The 11,229-nt window shown below is 37.4% G+C and overlaps 1 long non-coding RNA gene across 1 annotated transcript in view; it reads right to left on the bottom strand.

Moving 5' to 3' along the window:
* Nucleotides 1–10,553, bottom strand: part of LOC102477500 (uncharacterized) — a 34,968-nt gene extending 24,415 nt beyond the window's left edge. The window contains exon 1 of the long non-coding RNA XR_001371113.1: nt 10,497–10,553. This is a non-coding gene — a long non-coding RNA (uncharacterized LOC102477500). The remainder of the gene's footprint in view (nt 1–10,496) is intronic.
* Nucleotides 10,554–11,229: the final 676 nt, after the last annotated feature.

The following is an 11,229-nucleotide window of genomic DNA, read 5'->3' as shown; positions in this document are numbered from 1 at the left end:
TTTTAACATCAAGAAAACAACTTTTTGGGAATTCCATCAACTGCTCAGTAATTGGTCTGAGATCTTATAATTTTAACAATTGAAGCAATTCACCCATGCCTATAATACATAAAAGGCTTGATGATTTAGATGTGGTGCTGAACCCAGTGTAGACATCCTGGGACATCCTGGGAGAATGATAGAAATGTAACCTCAAGGGGTTGGCAGATGGCATAATGGTTATGTCTCTGGACTCCCACATAGATGACTGCGGTTACTGGGCCCAGTGGCTTAAACTCACACCTGGCACGTATGCATGTGTGCCCAAGATTCTGGTAGGAGAATGGAGGAGAGGGTATTGTGGTGTGGCCATCTCCTCTGGGGGGATAATTTCTCGCTTTCTGTCTCTCTGTCTCTTCAGCAAGCGCACAGACCCTATAGCAAAAATATCTCTCTCTCAAAAAAAAAAGAAAAAGAAAAGAAAAGAAATGCAACATCTCAGGCTCCAGCTTGGGCTTCTTGAATCAGAATCTGTATTGTAACAAGATTCCCCAGGTAATTCGTACGCACATTAAATCTTGAGAAGCATCAAGCTAGGGTTTGACTGGAAAATAGCAATGAAAAGTATCACAGCCTGCAGAAATTCAGGGCTGGCATTGAAGAGAAACAGTGCTACAAATGATTAAGGATGCAGAGAAGTTTTTGCATCTGTGTTGTTTTGGCTTGGTATTTAAACACGGTGGTGGTTTGATCAACAATCACTTCCATCAGAAAAAAAAGCACCATTTCTCTTCCCTCCCCAGAGTTCTTTATGGTTCTACGTCACTGTTTTTGATAGGCCTGGGGCCTGCAGTTTGTCTACCAGAGACAGAGAAGAATAGCTTGCTGCTGACACAAACAAGAGAGTAAAACTCGATAATTCAACTGCCACCTGCCAAATCGTCCTCCTTTTAAACACAACCTGAAGGCTTCCCAGAGACTGGCTATTTCCACCTGGCTTGTTCTAGACATTCAAAGAATTCAGCTGAGATAAAAGTTGCTGATAAGAGCAGCCAGGACAGTGGCAATGATCATGGTCTAGCAACCGTTGGCAGCTTCCCTCTGTTTACCATTAAGGGTTCTTCTCATTCATCAATGGTTTTGTTTGAACTTCGGCTCACAGACCAATCCCATGCCAAGTAGCTAATATCTCCAGATCTCAGTACTCTACAACAGTTTGAGCAATGAAGTTGACCCCATTCACTTTCATTTGAAGAAAATTAAAGTTATTCACAGATGTGACTAAGAGAAGAAGAAACAAACCTTATCTGCAGTCTGTGCTTCCCAAGCCTTTGTAAGCTCCAGAGAACAAAAATGAGATGCTGGGTCCACTTGAAAATACTCAAGGGATCTCATCCAATGAGCCAGATGTTCGGGTGATATTTATTAATGGCAGGGTCTACACTTATGAGTTTGGGTCTTTTATCTTCTATTGCACTCATCTTAACTCTTTAGCAGTGAGCATAGCCATGTGTCTTTGGGTGTCACTGGATGAGTTGTTATTGAAAGGTTCATGTTTCAACATTTGCCATGAGCATTCATATGGCCTATAGCACATGGGGACCCAGATAAACTGTATCTCATGAGGAAATTTCAATGCATCAAACAAAGATAGAGGTCATTCACAAGTGACGAGCTCACCAAGGTATAAGTAGTATGCACATTAGTCTCTTTTTGTTAGGTGGCCAGCAAAAATGTGTGGAAATTGAAAGACTGGGGATCTAGAGTTCTTGCTATAAGATCTTGGGGTTGGTACTTCATTTCTCTGAACTGTGCATGAGAACATTGTTTCTTATGTGATTTTTTTTAACAGTACAACTATAGAAATGCAATACATGAATCCAGCTAAATGCAGAATGTTCCATTATTATTATTATTTTTAAAGAGAGATTTTTGGTATAGGGTGCCTGCACTTGCTGGAAGATGGAGAGACAGAAAGTGAGGAATCACTCTCCAGGGGGATAGCCATGCCACAATCCCTTCTCCATTCTCATTTGGGGTCTTGGGCACTCATGCACACATGACTGATATGAGTTTAAAGCTCTAGGTTCAGGACTTGAACCACGATTGAAAACATGGGAGTCCAGTAACAGAACCATTACTGCATCTGATTCCCCATTATTCTTAAAATAATTGTTTTCATATTATTGTTCCACAGAATACTGACCCTAGGAAATGAAGTGTTAAGGTAAGGCAAAGATATGAGGGTTCGCAATGAGTATCCTCTTTTTTTTGGGGGGGGTACTTTGCCAGAAGGCACATGCACTTTTCTGAGAGGGAGAGAAGGGAAGTGAGAAAGCATTTCCTTGGAGCATAGACATGCTGAAATCCCTTCTCCTCTATTTTCCTTTAGAGATTTTGGGAGCACATGCACACATGCCTGGTTTTCCCAAACCACTGGGTCCAGGTCTGGAACCATACAGTCAGTCATGTGAAATCTAGCTGTCTTGACCACAGTGCTACTGACTGGCCTGAACAAAGCTTTTCAAGTTCAAGTAAGTGATGGGAACACTGGATTCAACACAGGTAAACGGGCTTCTCTTCCTTGAAACATCTCACTGTCCATGCCCGTTCTCTCTTAGTATGGAAGGTGAATTTCCAAGAGCAGATACAGCATGCTGGGTCTCCCCAATCCTTAACTGAGACTCTCCTTTATTAGGGTCGATCTATTTACATCCCCTGGAACATGCATGAAGTACTATTGTGGATGATGTCCAAGACACATGATCAGATTGATCTTCTATGATTCTGTGATCTTGGAGGCAGCCCACGTCTTTCCTTCATCCCTTTCTTGATAGATCTACCCAAAAAGCATGAGTAGCAACATATTCATTTATAGTGCAGGCCATGCACAGCTGGTCTCTTGTGTCTCTCTAATTGTGTATTTAAGTAGAAGCAATTAGCTCACAGTTAAAATCCAACCTTGAATGCAGAATAGGATGGATAATAAATTGACCTAGTAGAAGAAGGCTACTTTTTTCATTAGGATTCACACCAAAGTCAGATTTGTAAAAAATTTACCCCAGTCGTTTAAAATGGAATGATTTGCTTGAGAAAGAACAAAATGCCTCTCCATCAATTATCAGGTAGTCAGTTTAAAATATTTCTTGGGGGGACCAGCAGTTAGCGTAATGGCTATATCGCTGGACTCCCATGTAGCCAACCGCGGTTCGCGTCTTGGCTTAGAACTCACGCTGGGCGCGTGTGCGTGCGTGCCCAAGATCCCGAGAGGAGAATGGAGGAGAAGGGATTGCGGTGTGACCATCCCACCTGGGGGGTGATTTCTCGCTTTCTGTCTCTATGTCTCTCTCTGTCTGTCTGGCGAGCACACGTGCCCTATAGTGAAAACCTCTCAAAAAAAAAAAAAAAGATTTCTTGGGCCGGCCTCTAAAGACAGTTTTGTATCCCTCTTTTCCCTTATACAAATGACAGTTGTTACAGACATTAAAGCAGAATCATTTTATCAGGAAAATGTTAAAACTAGAAAACTACGCTACGGTGTTTGTATGAAAGAGTCATAATTGAGTGTTAATACAGATGACATGTGTCAGTACACTCTAACACGTGCTAAAATGAATCATGATGTTATAATAGATGAAATTTTGAAAAATTATGAAATCAAAAGAATTCTAGGTTGCACGGAGAGTATACAAATGTTCTAACTTCTATGGTTTCAAATACTGAATATGCATTTTTTAAAAAATCCTGATTCTGCTTTAACAGAAGCTATTTTTGGAGAGCTCCCTCAAACTGCAAATTTACTGGCGTATTTTCTTTTTTTTGAAAATATTGGTAAACTTTTCTCAGTCTAAAATGACACATCCAGTTCATATGCACTTTGGGAAAAAAAATTAAATTATTTAACTTCAAAATTAGCTATATCCCAGCCTTCAACAGGGCAGTTCCTGGAATCAGTCTAATGTTGAGTACTTGTTCCTGGCTAGAGCTTCTTATTACTAGAAGAATACGTGCTGACAGGCAGAGACAGAAAGGTCATAAGGAAGGTCACTTTTAAACAGAAATGTGATTTATATGCTATAAAGCACTCTATTATTATTAGATGGGAATGAAAGTTCAAGGAAAGAATATGTCACTTGAAAAGTCTCTTATTTCTGAAAGTTCAGACAGATTTTGGGGGGAAATTGTGCCATGAATTTCCATTTCACCAAGAATGAGACTCCATGGTGAGCAGTGCAGACAAAATTAGACACAGATATATAAGCCAAAGTAGTTTCATTATGTTTTAGGTTAAGTTAGCTATAATATTCGATTTTGTATGGGTAGAGAAATACTACATTTATATATGTAACTGGTTTTTTCCTTTAAATTACTTATAACTGGCTTTGAAATGCAAAAAATCTGTTAAGAAATGGTATTTTATGCCATTAAGAGCCACTGCCAAAGGAGTGGTTAGTGTTTAGGGTTATTTTATTCTTCTGTCCGGTTGGAGACAGAGAGGAGGGATAGGGGTCTTAACTATAGTTTAGAGTCAATGTTAGACTACGATAGGTTTACAAGAGGCAAAACTAGCTTTAGATTTATATACCAAACACTAAAAAACAAAAGAAGGCTAATGAACTAAGATGACATCACAAACCACAGAATGGGCCCCGTTCCTTTACTGAAGTTAAAGATGTCGGTCATGCTGGCACGGGCGAGAGGGTTTTCTTGCCTGGAGCAGTACCCCGAGTTCTCCAGTTCATCCATCTGCAACCGGTTGACTATGTTTCCCATTGGTGATGAATTATACTCTGTTTCCTCAGTCTAATCCTTTTCATTTATTTATATTTTATGGAGGAAACATAAAAGGCTTCTTAGAAAAATCCAACTGTTTTTGATAAACCTTGTCATGTGCAAATAATGGAGCCTTGTCAGGGCCAAGCTTTTCTGGAAATTTATACCTTCTAATAATAATTAAAAGGAAAAAAAGAAAATCAGAAACAAATAAGAAATATATTGAATTGGATTCAAAGCATGTTTGTGGCTTTGAATCAGTGGCAATAAAGCATTTTCTATCAAAAAATGTTTAAACATGGCAGTGTAACTAAAATCCATGTTCAGCCTGAATTTTAGGTTTTTCAAATAGTGAAAGCATGACTTCAATTTCTAAGCTCCAGAAAGAAAGAAAACATTTAGTACTCAGTGAAGCATTATATTAATAGTCTGGACCAGGGACAATGAGAAAGAGCTGGTCCATACGATGAACTTTCTCAATAAAGGTTTTCAAAACTAGTATAGAAAAGGATTCTCAGCAACAAGTTTTAAATTACTTCTAAAGATGTAAAATTCATATGAACAAAGATAGACACTGATTATTTGTGGGACACACATAACTGGATTTTTATTTTCTTAGTATTTTTTTCAGTGTTTGACCAAGCAGTAGCCCAATGAAATTTTTATAAAATCACTTACATTTAATTGCTGTATGTCTTTACAGTGTATAACATGGTTTTACCCAGCATGAATACAGTGCATATTAGTCAAGTCAAAGATATTCTCATATACTTTATCATTAGATAACTTCATTTTTGTGTGTATTAAATTTGTTGTTGTTTTTTTTCCCCTGATCCCCTCCCTCCCAGTCCCTATAATTCACCCCCTAATTTCCTCCCCTGATACTATCCCTTTTATCTACAGTTGCCCTTCATGCTATTATGTCTTCCAGTCTTTCAGTTTCTACTACAGAGCGCAGAAATTTGGTACATATTGATTGAGCAGAGACATACAATGCCTGTCTTTTACAGTCTGGCTTGCTTTGCTTAGCATTAAAAATATTAATAGCAATAATTAGCAATGTTTACAGAAATGACTATTCTAAGGAAAGACTGACCAATTTTATATTGATTTCTGTCTTTTACTTACTTGTGTATTTCTATTAAATTAATAGAAATTCTTCAGAGTATTATTAATTATAAATGGTTAATGGTTTAATAGATTTGATTTGCTTTGAAATCCTAACTGAATATATTCCCTATTCTTACCCTTTATTTCTCTAATAGTATGGCATAGTCATAGCAGTAATTTTCATACTTGCCTGTATATTAAAATTTTCTAGGGAGCTTCTAAAATACTGACATCGGGCCTCACCTCAGAACAGCTGAAACCAAATCCCTGGAAGTCTGATCCTGGGCACCTGTGGTTTACTTACATAATTATTTTCTAAAATGCCAGAGGGTACATTTACTCACAGAGAGAGACATGAAAACAGAGAATAAGAGAGAGCACCCTCCCCGTCCCCCCAAAAAATCAGGCAAGCTCACACTGCAGTTCCTTCTCTGACACTACTCCATACTATTGGGATAGCGGAAGTGCAGGCACTTGTGGCCAGTGTGTTTTTTCAGCCATAGAAGACAAGAGTCATACCTCAGTTGACCATGTGTAACCTGTTTTCCTTAACAACTAGACCATGGGGCCAGCCTAACAAGTTCCTTGGGTGATTCTCACGTAGAGAGAGAGCTTTACCTCCACAGCTCCATTGGATTAGGTCAGAATTCTCCTATAGCAAAATATTACCATGTGCCCCCAAGTCCTATATTCCGTTAAATGGCCAACCTATAGTGAGTGGAGGCTAAATAAGGGTTGGGAATTCAGAGTCCTAAGTTCAAATTCAGGCTCCAATAATTACTTAAAATATGATCTTAATCTTGTGTATAAAAGAAGCAAAATAATGAGTAACTTTTTTTGGAGGTTTGTGGGGAAGAATAAACTAGACAACAATGCTTGGTGTCTTTGATATGAGTCAAAATTACTACTCTACTACATGGTACCTGCCTGATTGGTTGACATAACCTCTGGGCAGCAGGGCAAACACAGCAGTAAAGGAAGGATAAACTCTGTGGCTGAAGAAAATATTATCACTTAATCATTGAAATAGGGAAGTACCCTCTTCATCAGAAGAAACAGAGGATTGGTTGCCGAGGTTGCAGGGAATTTCCAGTGACTTGGAAGATTGTCACAAATGGGAATCATAATGACTGAGAGGGTGAATATATATAAACATCCATCTCCTCAATCTAAATCTCCTTTCCTTCTAAAGGAAACAGAAGGGAGAGAGCTTTAAGAAGGATCACTATACTTCTGTTAGGGAGAAGACCAAGAGTAATTATATATTCATAATCGTTATTAGAACCCTCTGGTACTGCCCTGCTGTGTGTTCCATATTGGGTTACCATGTTGAACCCCTTGAAGAAGATTGCCAGTCAGTGGTATTCCAGAAAAGTTTCTTCCCTCCCATCTCTCATCTCCTAATCTCTCCATTCATTATCTTGCTTCTATCTTTCAGTTTTAGGTATCTCCATCTCTTTTATATTATTATTATTTGGAGAGTTTTTTGCTATAGGGCACATACATGTGCCAGAAAGACACAGAGAAACAGAAAGCGAGAAATCACTCCCCACTGGGGATGGCTAAGCTCCAATCCCTTCTCCTCTATTCTCCTCTCAGGATCTTGGGCACACATGCACACACTCCCGGTGTGAGTTTAAGTCACTGGGTCTGGGACTAGAACCATGGTCAACTACATGGGAGTCCAGCAACATAGCCATTATGCTATCTCCTGATCCCAGTATCCCCATCACTTAAAGGCTTCTTTGTGTTCCTTTATTTACAAATTAGAATAGCATAATTTCCCTGTAGTTGTTTGTTCATGCATTTTCCTTGATTGGCTTTTACTCTGCTAGTAACAATGCACTACAAATGGAGTGCCTTAAAGAATAGAAATATAACAACTTGGAGATTCCTCAAAAATCTACAAATAGAACTACTATATGATCCAGCAATTCCACTCCTCGGTATCTACCCAAAGGACAGAAGAATTCTTCATTGGAAAAGTGCTTGCACATCAATGTTTTTTGCGACACTATTCACAATTGCTAAGACATAGGACCAACCCAAATGCCCCCATATGAATGAATGGATTGAAAAACTGTGGCACATATACTCTATGGAATACTATTCAGCCATAAAACCCAAAAGCCCTGACTTTTTACAGAAAATGGAAGAATATGACTTACTGCTTAGTGAAGCAAGCCAGGCTATGAAGGAGAGACATTGTATGTCCCCATTTAATATATACCGAGTGTTTGCACTCTATGACTGAAACTGATTGACTAAAGGATGTACAAATACAAGAGATGGGTGTGAATGCCAGATGTGGGGTGTGTGGAGGAGTGGGGCCTGAGGAAGGACATTTGGAGGAGGGATACAGAGGCAGAGAATTGATGGGATGGGAAGATGTGATGTTATCTGTTGAAGATCTTGATCAACTGAACTGGAGAGAAATGTTCATATATTGAAATGTTCATGCTGTAAGCTAAAGAATGTGATTGAATGTATAAAAATAAAATAAAAGAAATAATAATAAAAGAAGAAAAAAGAACAGAAATATATTTTCTCACAATACTGGAAGCTCAAAGTCTGAGATCAAGGTGTCAGTAGATTTGGTTCCTTCTTAGGGATGTAAGAGTGAATTTATTCTATGCAATTTTTTGACTAGTAGAAGGCCTTCTTCCCTTTATGAATGTCCATGTCCAAATTTCCTCTTCTTACAATAATATTAGGGCCTATTCTAATGACCTCCTTTTATCTCAGTTCCCTCTTTAAAGAACCTATCCGCAAATATAACCACAGTTTGAAGTAGTGGGTTTAGGATTTGAACATACAAGACACACAATTTGGCCCATAACATTGAACAAAGGACAGATGGGTGAGTGCATGTTTGAGAGCAGAGCAAGAAAGAATAAATAAATGAATCTAGACAAACTATTTTCATGTCACTGGCAAAAACAGAATATTTTTGAATTTTTAAATGCCAACAAAGCCTCTTAAACTAAAATGAAGATAAACAACAAGGACAACAAAAGACTTGTAAATTAAAACTTGTTTCAGAAGAAATCCACTTACTTTTTTTTTTTCTGTTTTTTTTTTATATTTTTTATTATCATCATAATCTTCTTTATATTACATTGGATTACATATAATTTACAGTGTATTACATTGCCTTTTCAAAAGGGAATGCCATGCATGTCAGTCAATACAGAGACATTAATCTCCCCGCTTCAACATTCAATATCTTTTCTACGTTTTCCCCAATCATTATTTTTATTCTAATTATTTATTTAAAACAGTCAATCGCTATTTCTCATTTTGCTTGTAAAAAGACTTTGCCCATCATGAAATACTTCTCAGACCAATCCAGCTGAGAATACTATCACATGTCATCATCAACAGTTAATAAGCCATATCTGTTTTTCACTAACATCTTGCCTCTCTATTATTCTCTTGCTATCTTTCTCTATCCTCTTCTCTTCACCTTCCCCATTCCACACTGCCCTATTCTCATTAAGTACTTACTTTTGTGCTTTGAACTTCAGGAAATACTTTTAGGAGGTGCACATATTCAAAAAACACTAAATTTGACACATAGATTTTAAAATTCTTTTCTCAGAATAGTTAAACAAGATTAGAGAACAACAACAAAATTAGTGCACCTTGTTTTCCTTTTTGCATAAATAATTTTTGACTACATATGTTTTAGGACAAGATAATGCCTTTGCCCTCTGTAATCTCATACAGTCCCTTCCTAATCTCTTTTACCACAGATAATTTCATACGCACACTAGTTATAGAAAAGAAAAAAAATTCACAGTGTGAACACTGTAGTTCCTATGAGAATTCTGTTTTGGATGCTGGACTGTAGGTAGAATTCATCCAGAACTGGCAAATCTGAGAATAGGCTAAATTAACATAAACCTTCATTCATTTGAGAAATATCATGAGAGCCCAAATGAGCAATGATTACTAGCCAGATCAAGAATGGACATTCCAAGCTATCTCCTTTTTCTCTTTTCTTTTTCTTTTTCTTTTTTCTTTTTCTTTTTCTTCTTTTTCTCTTTTGAGAGTTCTTTTTCTATAGAACAGAGAGATCAGAGAGATGAAGAGAGAAACAGAAAGCAAGAAATCATCCCCTGGGGAGATGACCATGTGACCATACACAATCTCTTCTCCTTCATTCTCCTCTTGGGATTTTGGACACACACAGACAGGCACACCCAGTGTGTTTCACGCCTCCAGGTCCAGAACATGAACCACAGTCAGCTCCCTAACCACTGTACAATCTGTTGGCCCTTCTTATTAATTGTCAAAGTACCTGAGAAAATCAGAGGATCGTTCTCATATGTTAACAAAGACATGGAATCTGGTCACTGATCATTCTCCTACCTGTGGAGGGCAAGTTCACATACATAAAAATAATCATGACATAAAAGATACTTTTTTTTTTAAGAACCATAGCTGCCATTGGAGACAATGACTTTATATAGTGTGGCCTGTTTTGATTTCAATAAAATATTATATCTGAATCACTGGGACAGTATGCACACAGTAAATAGGAAAGATTACAGTGTTTCATGAAGAAGAAAAAAAATGAAAAAAGTCATGAAATTTCTAAAAAAGATCTCCAACTGTATTTAAGTACTTACCTGAATGGATGTGTGAAGTTTTAGCAATGTCTTATTTAGCAAGTGCATAATTTCTATACACAAAGAAAAGTGAATTAAACTATTATCTATACAGTTTATGAACTTGTTGCATAATTTTATTTTTATCTTATTTCCTCTTTTTTTCTATATGATTATACTACTCAACTGTGAAATTTATAGCCATGTCATCTATATTAAAGTTTTTAGTAAAAATAAAACTAGGTCCTGGTATCATCAAAGCTGACTTTTACTAGAGATCCATCAAAATGATCTTTTAAATGTTAGCCATAATCATTTCAAACTAAATTAAATCCTAATTTTAGTTTTCATTTTCGCTATAAGCATAGCTCTGGATATAGGTAAGTGGTAACTGATCAGTAGCACTAATATCAGAAGTTATTATGAGTAAAGAATATGTTTCAAAATTATGATGACAATGTCTCCAAATTGGATATAAATCATCCCAAGTATCTGAGTTTAAGATAGATTTAGCAAGCCCTCATAGAGGAGGGTAAAGGAAACCAAATAAATTAACCAGTGTTTCTAAAATGTATTTAATTTTTTCCCCCATCCACGGTGGTGCAGATGACGGCATGGCCCATCATTGTGGAGTCAGTTGAAAGACCAGAGTTTGGATCTCATGTTTATCCGAAACCTGCCGGGTGTGCATATATTTTCCCATGATCCTGACTAGCTGGAAGGTTGGAGGACAGGGAGGCTCACTATTGTAATG

The sequence above is a fragment of the Tupaia chinensis genome, unplaced genomic scaffold (genome assembly GCF_000334495.1).
Source record: "Tupaia chinensis unplaced genomic scaffold, TupChi_1.0 Scaffold000576_2, whole genome shotgun sequence".
Taxonomy (NCBI): domain Eukaryota; kingdom Metazoa; phylum Chordata; class Mammalia; order Scandentia; family Tupaiidae; genus Tupaia; species Tupaia belangeri.
The sequence above is the reverse complement of the archived record's forward strand: the minus strand, read 5'-3'. Positions and strand labels throughout refer to the sequence as shown.